The sequence below is a fragment of the Schistocerca americana genome, chromosome 2 (genome assembly GCF_021461395.2).
Source record: "Schistocerca americana isolate TAMUIC-IGC-003095 chromosome 2, iqSchAmer2.1, whole genome shotgun sequence".
Lineage (NCBI taxonomy): Eukaryota > Metazoa > Arthropoda > Insecta > Orthoptera > Acrididae > Schistocerca > Schistocerca americana.
Genome location: NC_060120.1, coordinates 692,050,253 through 692,064,796, shown reverse-complemented (window position 1 = coordinate 692,064,796; position 14,544 = coordinate 692,050,253). Strand labels below are relative to the sequence as shown.

Here is a 14,544-nt window from a genome sequence, read left to right as displayed (position 1 = left end):
AATTATTTTAGGCTTCAGCATTCCATAATAGCAAAAGGTTATAATTAACTATACGTTTGAGATCATTATGGTTTATCGCCCGCGTTGTATTAGCCCATGCTGTGTTTTAAGTTTGGAGTTTGGAGTTTCATTATTATGTTACATCCAAGACTTGTGGCTAGTTATCTTATTCTGCCTGGTGGAGTCAATAATATTGTTTACTTAATTATTGTTAAGAGATCGGTAATGCTGAACCGGGGTGGTGTGTGTAACCTTGGCGTGTCTTTAATGAAAAACTTCTGTGCTGCAGGTTCCTGTCACTAAACTTGGTGAGTTGGTTGCGAGTGGGTCGGGGCAGACGGATGCCACCGGTTGGAATTAGCTCTGCACGGGAGCTGGGCTCCTCTGTCGTCGCGGGCCGCTGTTTACGGGCCCGCCTGTTTTGAAAAGCCTCGTGCGCGCTGCGTTCCAAACTGGGCTACGCAGTCCGCTCCCGCGAGCCCCCTCCGCTTTACCCCGTCCCGCCGCCCACGCTCCGTCGGGCACTACTAGCCGTGATCGCTATTTGAGATCAGTTTATTTGGCTTTCTTGCAGTCCTTCTCGCCCCCTGACAAATTCACGCGCAATTTTAGTGAGCCAGTAAATGTAACCTATAATCCGCTACTGTTTTCAATTGGTAATTATGTTTTCCTCGGAGCCGTTGTTAACGCCCTTGTGGTGAATTTATGTACAGTATATGTTGAGTCTTCCTATAAATTTAAGGAGTTTGAGATTATCTGTTCTGGTGTTTTAACTGCTATTTAAAATTGATTCTTTTTTGGAGCGGCTGTGCTCGGATTCTATGGTAAATTCACGTATAGTAGATGTCAAGCCTTGCTATAAATGTAAGAGACTTTAAGACTATTTATCCTGATCATTTAATTGATCTTTAAAATACATTTGTCTGGGAGCCGTGATGCTCAGGATTTATTATAAATTTTATTTACAGTAGATATTAAGTTTTGGCACATGTTTAAAGAATTTGATATTAATTATTCTGGCGATTCAACTTCTGGATAAAATCTAGTCTTCTTGTGGCTGTTGTGCTCTGGCCTTAGTTAAGCCGTTGGATTATATGTAATAGAGAAATTGACTGAGTGTTTCTAAATTCATGTTGTCGTCAAATGTACTATTGTTCACGAACAATCCTGTTGGAAGAACATCCGCAACTGAGCATAATACTACAGTATTGTCCGAATACTTGCATCACATGTAAAGGAAGGTGAAAGGATATGTAGGTAAATGATGAAATTCCATAGTAAAGGTAATGATCGGGCACAAGGGACAGCATAAATAATAAAGGAGTTATAACCGGATTGTTTATGGTCAGTAACCTAGATTAAAGAAACAGACATTGTACTTGAGGAACTATGTTAAGACTATTGAGACTCACTCTCAGTTATAGATTGGAGTGTGTGCACACCCACAAAGAAAGAGCTACTGCCGGCCGAAGTGGCCGTGCGGTTAAAGGCGCTGCAGTCTGGAACCGCAAGACCGCTACGGTCGCAGGTTCGAATCCTGCCTCGGGCATGGATGTTTGTGACGTCCTTAGGTTAGTTAGGTTTAACTAGTTCTAAGTTCTAGGGGACTATTGACCTCAGCAGTTGAGTCCCATAGTGCTCAGAGCCATTTGAAAGAGCTACTACATTTTGCCTTCCTCCAATTAAGGCAATCACAAGCTAAGGTGACATGAAGTTTACTATAGTGAATTTCAGCACTTGAAATATACTTCTCGTACGATGGACAATTGTTGAGGGAAAAAAATGTGATCAGCAAAAAGAAAATATATTGTCCCACTGTCAAATTGTTGAAAGTAATAGGCTTCTAAAAGTGTATGTTTGTAGTGCCATTGTTCAGGGTGTTACAAAACGATACCGACAAACATCGAGGGCTGTGGAGGTGTCTTGAGGAGCAAGGTGAGGATAGGAAGCCGTGTCCGGAATCGTCATCCAGCGACGCTACAGAGCGTCAAAGTTAGAGGCTCCGGCGCCTGCCACTAGGCCACCACTTCCACAGCAAACGCGGCTGCACGCTGATGAACCTTTGGCGGAACATGCGCAGTGATGTTTGTTGTTCAGTGATCACAAATGAGTGCCACGACTGCTAGCCGGATGGAGCTAGTTGTTGCGTAGACAGGCGTTGTATCGAGTTAATGTCCGTCCCCGGTAACTGAGTGGTCAGCGCGACAGAATGTCAACCCGGGTGTTGTATTGTCCTAATCATCATCATTTCATCCCCATCGACGCGCAAGTGACGTGAAATCGAAAGACTTGCACCCGGCGAACGGTCTATCCGACGGGAGGCCCTAGCCACACGACATTTATTTATTTATCGAATGAATGCTCTGTTGCCTTGGTAGATGGTTTCGGACACTGGTTTTCAATTCCAGTTTATTTGTGTCCTGTAGACTGAAAAGTTGGCTATTTGAGAGGGCTCGAGGAGAAAGATAAACTGCAGATGGAAACCCATGTCCGAAACAGACTTCCAGCCAGGTAACAAACCATCAGATTCACAGGAAACAAGGCTAGTCCCATCTTCTCCATTGCCGATCGTGGAAATCAGTCGCGATGACAGTGACAACGTTGTGAGACGTTTCACCTACGGTCCGTCAGCGTACATCACTTTGGTGTCCAAGGGCGGCTATCGGTGGGAGCCGGCGCCTATAACTTCTACAGTCTGTTGCGTCATTGGATGACGTTTGGGTTCCTATCCCCAACTTGTTCCACAAGGCATCCTCTAAAATCCCTTGAAATTTTTGGGTATCGTTTTGTAATACTCTGCATATGGTTGTTAAACTAGACTGAGAGCTGAGTGAGAAAAAAGATTACGAAGAGGAAACCGGGAAAACCATAGGAATGTCAGCCATTCTTCAGACTGATCACGGACGACTATCGAACTGAAGACTTCCAGGACAGGACTCAGTTTTTACAGTGTGTAGGCATCTTCAGAATACGAGATAGCGCCCTATGCATCTAGAATTAGTGCGGTAAAGCATTGCTGTTTACGATGCATACACTGTGTGTAATGCGGAACTGACCGACAGATGTCACGCGAGGCGAGCCGGCTAGTAGAGAAGCAGTAAGAGGTGAAAGGGTTGGACAGGAGAGCTCAGTGACGTCGAGCGTGGGCTGGCTAGCTGTTGGATGTCACTTGAGTAACAAACCCATCAGATTTAAACGCTTCTAAAACTACCCTAGTTGATTTTTGGGGATGTGATTGTGAAGTCAAAATGCGAAGGAACAACGAAAGTTAAATCAAGACCAGGCAGACCCCTTGCACTGGCGGACAGGAACAGTCGAACTTTGCGAAGGATGACGTCGAATATCGCATAAAAAGAGCGAAAGGGATCACTCGTGAGTTCCAAATTGCTACCAGCAGTCCAGCCAGCACGACGACTGTCCACAGGGAGTTGAAAAGATGAAGTACGATGTCGAGCCTCTCCTCGTAAGCCACACAGGTCTCTAGTCAGTGCTAAACTACGCTTGAGGTGGAGTAAAGAGCAGCGGCACTGGGCAGTGGATGACTGGAAACACTGATACGGATTCATGAATCACATTATACCCTGTATCAGTCCAATGGAAGGGTTCTGGTTTGGCGAATTTCTGGAGAACGTACCTGCCATGTGTGGCACCAACAGTGAATTATGGATGAGGTGGTGTTACGGTATGGGGATGTTTTTCCTGGTTGAGAAGTGGTACCCTAATTGCGCCTAAGAAAGCAATAAACACCGAGGGGTGTGAAGACATTTTACGGCACTGCGAACTGAATGCAGTAGAGGAACACTTCGGAGATAATGACTGTTTGTAGAAGCTTCACAATACACCTTGTCATAAAGCACCATCTGTGACATTTTAAATGGGATAGACTGCCAGGGGTTCCTACTTGAACCCGATGGAATGCCTTTGGGATGCATTAGAAAATGGGTCAATCCAGACCCCAGCGTCCAAGACCTTCTCTGGTTTTTGTTCTTGAGGAAGAATCGGCTGCTATTCCTCCACAGATATTCAGACACGTCACTTAAAATGACCCCAGCAGAGCTCAAGCCATCGTAAACGCGAAGGATGGACACATCCCACATTAATGTCCGCTAATGCTTGTCCAGATACTATGATCAGACAGTTCTTTTCAGCACCATGGCTGCTGGAACGACGTGTAGCTGCTAAATGGTTTGGCTCTCTATTATCTAGACTTTCGGGCAGCGATCGTACATGGTCGCACTTCTTTCCACTCAGTCTCTGCTTGTGACTCCTGTGAATATTAAGATACAGGAAGTGACGCACAGGCGACACACGAGAATTTAGTAATCAGTTTATTTAACGAAGTGCGACAACAAATATCGGATGACTACTGCACAAAGTGGGCACAAGGGTATGTTGTCTACCATAAGATTCCACGAGACTGGTTTACCTTCCCGACTAACATTTAGTCTTTTGTAAAATAATTCTGTAGATTCCAAGACCGTCACCAACAAAAAAAAAAATTCACAATTCCGACTGTTCATTCTAAATCGCCAGTCTGGTGCCACTGCATGAAAACTCCCCTAAGGTCGCCGCTGTACGCCACACGAATAATTCAGACTTCCGTGTTACTCCACGCAATTTTTCACTAAGTCTGAAACTTGCGCTTCTGCACTGAATTGTAGAAAGATGAACACTGTGCCCAGAATCCGCTAACTTCTACTAAACTTGCCGACTCACATAGCACGCAAATTCGACTCACGTAACCACTGGTTCATGCACCCTTCCTTAATGTGAACGTACAGTCCCTATATATCCGCCCCTCCCCCCCCCCCCCCCATTCTACCTTCAGATCGTGCACTTTTACTACCCAAATACAGAAAAATTGAGACAAAACTACGCATTTTGACCTACATTAAAGCTATTGGCTCTATAGCGTGTCACTTTCAAAGCTGCATTTACCGACGCCAAACACAGTGCTGTTCGCATTTATTATTTTGATTCAGCAATCATTTATTAATTTACTCATACCATAAGTTACTACATAGCCAACGGTCTTACCGCAGTGGTATCACCAGATCACTGAAGTTAAGCGCTGTCGGACTGGGCTAGCGCTAGGATGGGTGATCATCCGCTCTGCCGAGAGCTGTTGGCAAGTGGGGTGCACTTAGCACTTGTGAGGCAAACTGAGGAGCTACTTGATTGAGAAGTAGCGGCTCCGGTCCCGTAAACTGACTTACAGCCGGGAGAGCGGTGTGCTGACCACATGCCCCTCCATATCCGCATCCAGTGACGCCTGTGTGCTGAGGATGACACGGCGGCCGGTCGATACCGTTGGGCCTTGATGGGCCGTTCGGACGGAGATTTTTTTTATAAGTTACTATAATTTCATTCATTTAAAACACATCATCAAAACGAAGCATAAGCATAAGGATTGCTCCTTCCGCTGATGAGGTGCTGTCCTCAACAACAGCCTTGTGGGAACTCTACGGGTGGCGCTGGTCCGGCGCTCTCATTGCCAGTGCTGGCCCACACGCTCAAGGCCCCTGGCCAGCGACATTGACGCGGCTGTCGCATCGATGCTCTAGTCAGCCACGCCCATAATCGCTCAGGCTCGCCTGTCACTAATTATGTCTAAATCCGAAATAGTTTGGTCAAAAGTTGATGATTAGTCACTGGAATCAGTTATAATATTCATGTCTTCTGCGTGTGGAACGACCACATAAAGCTAGACGTAGTGAGGGCAGCTGTTAGATTTATTGGAGTTACGACAGTTGAGAGAAGGAACTTACAAAACTCTCGGCTTTTAAACTGAGGAATTTACCTTGGTCTGGGACACGTTACACGTTGTATTAAAGAACGGAAGAGATAGAAAAGATTCGAAGAAGAGCTTCGAAGAAGAGCTGCACTATTTGTCATGGGTTGGTTTGATCACTTTGAGTCACGGAAATGCCCAGTAAACTGTAGTGGGGGACGTTACAACGGAGGTGTGTGTGTGTTGTGTGTGTGTGTGTGTGTGTGTGTGTGTGTGTGTGTGTATATTGTGTATTAAATTGGGGACCTAGAAGGGACGGAGACGCTTCGTCCCGCCATAGCCCTCAGTGGTTCACAACCCCACAACAGGCCACAGCAGTCCACTCCACCCCACCGCCGTCCTACACTGAACCCAGGGTTATTGTGCGCTTCGGCCCCCCCCTGGGGACCGCCCGCCCCCCCCCCCCCCTTCCACGCGAAGGTCTCATACCAGACGAGTGTAACCCCAAATGATGTTTGTGTGGTAGAGTAATTATGGTGTACGCGTAGGTGGAGACTGTGTTTGCACAGCAATTGTCGACATAGTGTAACTGAGGCTGAATAAGAGGAACCAGGCCGCATTCGCTGAGGCAGATGGAAAACCGCCTTAAAAACCATCGACAGGCTGGCCGGTACACCGGAGCTCGACACAAATCCGCCGGGCGGATTCGTGCCGGGGACCAGGCAAGCGCTGTTGGCAAGCGGGGTGCATTCAGCTCTTGAGAAGCCAACGGAGGAGCTGCTTTACTGGGATGCAGCGGCTCCAGTCACGAACACTGAAACGGCCGTAGATCGGTGTGACATGGCTGTCGGTCGGTACCGTTGAGCCTTCCAAAGCCTGTTCGAACAGAGAGAGAGAGAGAGAGAGAGAGAGAGAGAGAGAGAGAGAGAGAGAGAGAGAGAGAGAGAGAGAGACAGATTTTATGAGAGCGTTCCCCGCCATAATATCTTATTACTTTGAGGACATACGTATTTTCTCGGGTAATCTATTGCATAGGACTGACTATGAACGTTGTTTTTTCTCGCATTATGCATATCATGACTGACTCCAGTGAGCACCTTTTTCATTATGGTTTCATCTTTGGTTTGGGACCATTTATTTTTCTGCATGATTATTTTTCCACATATATATACTCATATAAAAAAAGTTTTGCATCACCTCGGTTCAGAGAGTTCCGGAACCTGTACAGAAAATTGGAATAGAGATCAACATAAAAATCATTTCCGCTCTTATTATTGCTCATGAAAACGACACATTGCATGTTGCACCACCACAAAGCGAGACCTTCAGAGCTCGTGGTCCAGACTGCTGTATACATCGGAACCTCTAATACCCAGTAGCACGTCCTCTTGCATTGATGCATGCCTGTATTCGTCGTGGCATACTATCCACAAGTTTATCCAGACACTATCGGTCCAGATTGTCCTACTCCTCAACTGCGATTCGGCCTAGATCCCTCAGAATGGTTGGTGGGTCACATCGTCCATAAACAGCCCTTTTCCATCCATCCCAGGCATGTTCGATAGGGTTCATATCTGGAGAACATGCTGGCCACTCTAGCCGAGCGATGTCGTTATCCTGAACGAAGACATTCACAGGATGTGCACGATGGGGGCGCGAATTGTCGTCCATGAAGACGAATGCCTCGCCAATATTCTGCCGATATGGTTGCGCAGTATCCGTCGGAGGATGGCATTCACGAAGCGTACAGCCGTTACGGCGCCTTCCATGACCACAAGCGGCGTACGTCGGCCCCACATAATGCCACCGCAAAACAGCAGGGAACCTCCACCTTGCTGCATTCGTTGGACCGTGTGTCTTAGGCGTTCAGCCTGACCGGGCTGCCTCCAACATGTCTCCGACGATTGTCTGGTTGAAGGCATATGCGAGACAGTGAAGAGAACGTCAAGCCAATCCTGAGCGATACATTCGGCATGTTTTTGGGTCCATCTGTGCCGCGCTGCATAGTGCCGTGGTTGCAAAGATGGACCTCGCCATGGACGTCGGGAGTGAAGTTGCGCATCATGCAGGGTATTGCGCACAATTTGAGTAGTAACACGACGTCCTGTGGCTGCGCGAAAAGCATTATTCAACATGGTGACGTTGCTGTCGGGGTTCCTTCGAGCCATAATCCGTAGGTAGCGGTCATCCACTGCAGTAGTAGCACTTGGACGGCCTGAGCGGGGCAAGTCATTGACAGTTCCTGTCTCTCTGCATCTCGTCCATGTCCGAACAACATAGCTTTGGCCGCGCGGGATTAGCCGAGCGGTCTTAGGCGCTGCAGTCAGACTGTGCGGCTGATCCCGGCGGAGGTTTGAGTCCTCCGTCCGGCATGGGTGTTTGTGCTTGTCCTTAGGGTAATTTAGGTTAAGTAGTGTGTAAGCTTAGGGACTGATGACCTTAGCAATTAAGTCCCATAAGATTTCACACACATTTGAACATTTTTTTTGAACATAGCTTTCGTTCACTCCGATACGTCTTGACGCTTCCCTTGTTGAGAGCCCTTACTGGCACAAAGTAACAATGTGGACGCGATCAAACCACGGTATTAATCGTCTAGGCATGGCTGAATTACAGACAACACGAGCCGTGTACCTCCTTCCTGGTGGAATGACTAACTGATCGGTGACGGACCCCCTCCGTCTAACAGGCGGTGCTCATGCATGGTTGTTTACATATTTGGGTGGGTTTAGTGACATCTCTGAACAGTCAAAGAAACTGTGTCTGTGATATAATATCCATAGTCAACGTCTATCTTCAGGAGTTCTGGAAACCTGGGTGATCCAAAAGTTTTTTTGATGTGTGTACGTATGCACCTGAATATGCAATGATAAGTGCCGTGAAACCAATAGTGCCTTAGAATAAAAGCATTTTACTGCTGGTGGGGTTTTATTTTTCAACCTGGTTCAAATGGCTCTGAGCACTATGCGACTTAACTTCTGAGGTCATCAGGCGCCTAGAACTTAGAACTAATTAAATCTAACTAACCTAAGGCCATCACGCACATCCATGCCCGAGGCAGGATTCGAACCTGCGATCGTAGCGGTCGCCCGGCTCCAGACTGTAGCGCCTAGAACCGCTCGGCCACTCAGGCCGTCTTATTCAACCTGATTTATCGTGGCTATGGTTGCCCATACTATAAAGTTTCCTGCCAAGTTGTTCGTAAATTTTGTTCGATTTTTGTAATCACTGAAGTAATATCACATACTCTCTCGACTAGTGACGTTCCATTTTGTTTCCTCCTCCCATTCTGGGTGCGTCACTTTTTTTTCAGTGTATACGGGAGGGATACCGACAGTCTTCCTTTCCGCATGCCATGTGTGAACGCAATAGGAGTAGATGGGGGTGATGGTGTAAACTATGTACCCCTCGCCACACATCACACGGTGGTTTGCGGAATGAAGATTGATGTGTATGACGAATCGACCTCTCAGGCTGTTCGTTTTCTGTCTGCCGCTATTCCTAAGAGCGTGCAGTCTGATGAGGCCTTGCATATGCACACGATACGTGCCCGGACAGGCGACTTGCGAGTGCAGGGCAACGGGAACCGGAGGATTCGCGTGAGGCGGGGAGCCGGTGGCGTGGGCGGCGAACTGCGCGTGCGCAGAAGGCAGCGGCGGACCGCGCGCTACCAGCTGTGCCGGTGGCGGTCGCTCAGTCGCGCGCCGCAGCCGCCGGGATCAGCCGGCGCAGCCAGCAGCAGCAGCAGCAGCAGCCCGCACCTCGCAGCCGCACAGGTAACGCCGCGCCGCTGCACGGCACAGCACCGCGTCTCGCGCTCATAGCCGCATTCCGCAGTGACAACGTGCACCCATGTAGTCCAGAGAAGATGATGCTACTAGCAATTACGATCCTTTAGCATTTAGGCAGCAGTACCACCAAACCCCTATGCGTACGTCACACAGGACAACAGCGTGAGGTCGGGAGCACGACAGTCCAAATCCCCGTCCTATCATCCAGAATCAGTTATCTCGTCATTTTTTAATATCGCTTAAGGGGGGTAGGACGTCAAACGGGCCGACTTGGAGCAGGAGAGTCACCGCAGGACATTTTAATTTCTACTGTCTATTCTTTTACAAATAAATTCATAAAACTTTGTCGCCATGACCAGGAAGGATTGAGGACTCAAACTCATCGCAGTGGAAGTTCAAAAACGTAGCAAAATACCTTTTTTTTACATGTGAAATATCATTTTTCAGTTATTACTGGCTGCATTTGTTGCTATAGGTACACTTTTCTTCCTAAGTAAGAGAGATTCTTCGATGAATTTTTCATAGCATGCAAACAGTAGTTACAGGTGTATGAAACTCTAGAATTTTCCAAATCTATTAAAAAACTTCAAAAAATTGAGATAATTAACTATAAAACTTGAGTTTTTTCTAAACATGAAGTTTAAAATGTAACAGTTCATTCATTTTTTCATAAATTACACAACTTCTAGAGTTTCATACACCTGTAACTATGGTTTGTATGCTGTGCAAAAGTCATCGAAGAATCTCTTACTTAAGAAGAAAAGTGTACCTATAGCAACAAATGCAGCCAGTAGTAAGCGAAAATGATGAAATTTCACATGTAAAAAAAATGTGTTTTGTTACGTTTTTGAGCTTCCACTGCTATGAGTATGAATCCTGAACCCTTCCTGGGCATGCTGTTAAAGTTTTATGAATTTATTTCTAAAAGTATAGACAGTGGAAATTAAAATGTCCTGTGGTGCCTCTCCTGCTCCAAGTCGGGCCGTTTGACTGCCTACCCCCCTTAAGATAAATTCCAGGATGGTTCCTCTGAAAGGACACGGTCGATTTCCTTTCCTATACTTCCCCAATCCGACTTTGTGCTTTATCATTAATGCCTTCTCTTCCTTCCAATACAAGACTTGGTCTACCAAATTTCATTTTCTCGAAGTACTGAGCCACTAAGCGGATAAATGGAAGGGTTTCACTTTAGAAAAATCTTACGTTTTGTCTTTAACCAAATAAAAGTTGTGGTCAAATGTAAACTTCTGTATATACTAGAGGAGAGACAACTAGTGAAGTACCTCATCAGCCCAAAAGGTCTCGAGACTGGGTTAATAAAAAATAGAGCAGAGTTAAGATGGTGGTTTTAATGCTCCAGGTGTTCTACACAGTCTAACCTCATTTGCGTACAAAGCAGAGAACTTTCATACAACCAAGTTTAACTATCAGAAAAGTACTTATTTGAGATGTTGACCAACTTGCGCGTCACATTAACTTGAATGTCGGGTAATTCATCAAAGTGTTGACCCTTCACGTGAATTTCTGCACTTTGACGTGTAGTGGTAGGTTCACATTGAAAACAACTTCTGTCATCCGTGACAATTTTTTCCGGAAAAAAATTGTCCGCGTTTTGTATTCCAATCAAGTCGCACCATGCGTCCGCGTGTCACGGTTTTAGTTCAGGAGTGAAGGTGAGTGGGCCACACTTTGCAGGCACTTTTTTTTTATTCGAAACGTTGTGCATCACGTCTTGAACAGTCGATTTAGAGACGATTTCCATTGCCGTTTGTGACACAGCAACATTGGCACACTATGGCCGTGCTTCCACAGTTTAACACTACCTGCTCACAATTGACTGGCCAAAAGCACATCTATGGTTTACAACTGATAGTTCAAGCTACCACCGAGTTGCTGCGCTGACGTCGATTAGACGCCAGCAATAAAATCAAGTCTCGGAACTTTTATTTACACTTGATTTGTCATTGATTTGAATATCCATGTACGAGCTACAGTATTTGAAGACATCTCCCAGTATTTGTAGCTAGTTACCTGGGATAACTGTCTTTCAGATTCTTCTTTTTATGGCACTAAATTTTTTGAGAAAAAGATCATTTGGAATGGAAAAATAATCGTTGCGAGTTACAGCAACAGCAGTTTATTGAATTCGTAAAATACTGGTGAGGCAGATCGCCAAACACGGAAACGTAAATGCTTTTAGACTTCTACACGTTGCAAGAGTAGATGAGCCAAGAACGTTTTATAATGCCCCAGCAAATGGTTGATTATAATTTGCACGAGTACTCAATAGCGTGTCAGTACTCTAACAAACTTTATTTCCGAGGGTTAAGAATATTCATACTATATGTTCAAAAACAAACATAAAATATCACTATTGTAGATATAGCTAACGACAATCAGAAAACACAAACGGAGTAAGCAAACGAAGAGTGCTTGTGTAGTATTTCTTACACACCAACCTATATGTAGCTTGAACTCCCATCGTAAGACAGCGTCTGTTCTTTTCGATTCAGTGTGAAATTGTTATCGCATAGCGAAAACACATCCAATGGAAAACTGTAAACAGCGTATCCGGATCATAGAGAACGCTTGTTGCTTCCAGGAATCTACGCTATCCGTAGATAACAGGGCATACTTGATACCGGTCAGGACATTGTAAATGAATTAATTTAATTACTGCAGTAGACGAGCAAGCTATTACGTTAAAGAAATGTAATTTTATCCCTTTCTGTCAGTTTCTTCCGTGACTTATTTTTTTTACAAAATATGCCGTAGAACGAAAAGTGTATATAGGCACACAAACATGTTTACTCACATTGTACTTCAAAAACAGTGTATCCACCACTGGAAAAGCAAGTTATTTTTTGAATTTGTGTTAGTTTCGTTCCGACCAATGTGGCCGAGCGGTTCTAGGCGCTTCAGTCTGGAACTGCGCGACCACTACGGTCGCAGGTTCGAGTCTTGCCTCGGGCATGGAAGTGTGTGATGTCCTTTGGTTAGTTAGGTTTAAGTAGTTCTAAGTTCTGTGGGACTGATGACCTCAGATGTTACGTCCCACAGTGCTCAGAGCCATTTGAACCATTAGTTTTGTAGCCCTGTATTCACAATGTGCCCGCTTTGTAATATATCACTGTAATCTTACCAGGACCAGAATTAACCTAAATCTGGAAAAATAATCGATGTAGACTGTCAAAGGACCTGAAGACCAGTCCCCAGTGCTCGTAATTCATCGTACATTGTAATGGAATCACGTTTGTAACTGAAGGCGGTTCTTCTTCATTTTAGGATTTGTTAGGAAATGTCCAAACTACAACAGCTAATGGAAGGAAGAATTTACTGGCAGGATGAAAAAGACAGCTTGCATTAGGCTAAGGATGCCGAATTGTTTACCTCTTATTGTCTAATGGTACACAACGTCTTCCGCGATAGAATCAGTTTTCAAGCAGATCAAGCGTAAACAACCAGAAAGTTGTCTCACAGTGGACAGTAAGAGGTAAAGTTGTGGTATCATGACTGTACTGCAAATTTTCCATCGGCAGGCTGGAATGCACCATCCGCCTCAGTAAACAGCTGTTGATCTAACTCGCAACGCAAAGAGAATATTTCGCTTCCATATGATTGTCAAAAATTTTAGTACCAGAAAAAGAAGAATGTCAAAGACAATTATCCCAGATAACTAGCTACAAATTTCGAGAGATGTCTAAATACTGTAGTTCGCATAGGGGTATTCAACAACGACAAACCGAGTGTAAATAAGGCAATACTTACAACTATGTTACGTGTAATTCACTGTCTCGTTGATCCTATGCATTGTTCCCCGACTGAGTAGGAGCAGTAATGAGCGTTTAAGACCCGAAACGGCGCACAGTTGTAATCAGTCACAAAGGTTTCTTTTCAGTATATAGTTTACCTTTAGTTACGAGCCCCATCCGAGTAATAAATTGATTCTATCTACACGAATTTTTATCACAATTAGCAACAAATATATTTTATATACAATATTAATGGAACTACATTTTTTCTTGCGAGATTGAATAAATATTGTAAATTTTGCCTAAAACAATCAGTATAATTGAATGCATAAATCTACATATTAAAAAAAGAGTTTCGACATAAATTGTTTTGAATGAATTGCTAGGTTCCGTGATTTGTTTGGAACAGTATTATGTACAATTATTCGAGGAAGTGAACACGAATATATAGGTATAACATGGAAAGGCCACTTTACTCCAGTACCCAGTGAGCAACGACGACATACACAGAAAACTGCCAAGGAAGTGTCGAGATGAGCATACCTGCAAGGAGAATCCGTTGACGCTACACAGAACACGTGTGTACCTGAAGCGACGCTGCGCAGCTCATTTCAGCACCTGCATATTACACCCTTTGTTCTTTACATCTTGTTTCAGACTGTCAACATAACAAGAACTTCGCCAGCAACGTCGCCCTCCTTTCAGCAGAGAAAATAAACAGGCACCGCAGGCAACGACAGATACCAGAGACTTCCCGTTTGCTTTCGGGCTTTAGAGTCCAGCTCGTAGGATGAAACGAAACCAGGAACGATCGGTTGAAATTTTTGTTCCGACATCGTCTTCGATAACATTACACATGCACACTAGCTGAGTCAGAGGCAGTTGACTCTTTGGTGACCGAAAACCTTTGTTTAGTAAAGGCTGAATTACACCTGTACAACTTGAAGAAACATATTTCCACCAGGCTGTTTCATTAAAATATGTAATTTATTTACTGCATGACCGTGGGACTTAATGAAAGCAGGTAAAGGTGTGAACGGGACCTAATCACTTACCGTTGGTTGCTCAGTAAACACGTACACTTTATTTAAGGAAACAATTTTTAAAAAATCCTTTTAAATAATTGACTGTAACATAAGCTACACTGATGGCTGCTGAAAGCCTTATTAAGAAAGAATTCAAAATTATTTGTCGGCTGAAGGCCACGAGCAATAGGAATAATTTAAACAAAAATATCATTTTTAAACAATTGACAATCATACCAAATAAA

At 44.7% G+C, this 14,544-nt stretch overlaps 1 protein-coding gene across 1 annotated transcript in view; it reads left to right on the top strand.

Moving 5' to 3' along the window:
- Positions 1-9,438: 9,438 nt before the first annotated feature.
- LOC124593670 (cysteine-rich secretory protein 2-like) overlaps positions 9,439-14,544 on the top strand; it is a 246,026-nt gene continuing 240,920 nt past the window's right edge. The window contains exon 1 of the mRNA XM_047131956.1: positions 9,439-9,507. The gene's annotated coding sequence lies outside the window, so the exon portion shown is untranslated. The remainder of the gene's footprint in view (positions 9,508-14,544) is intronic.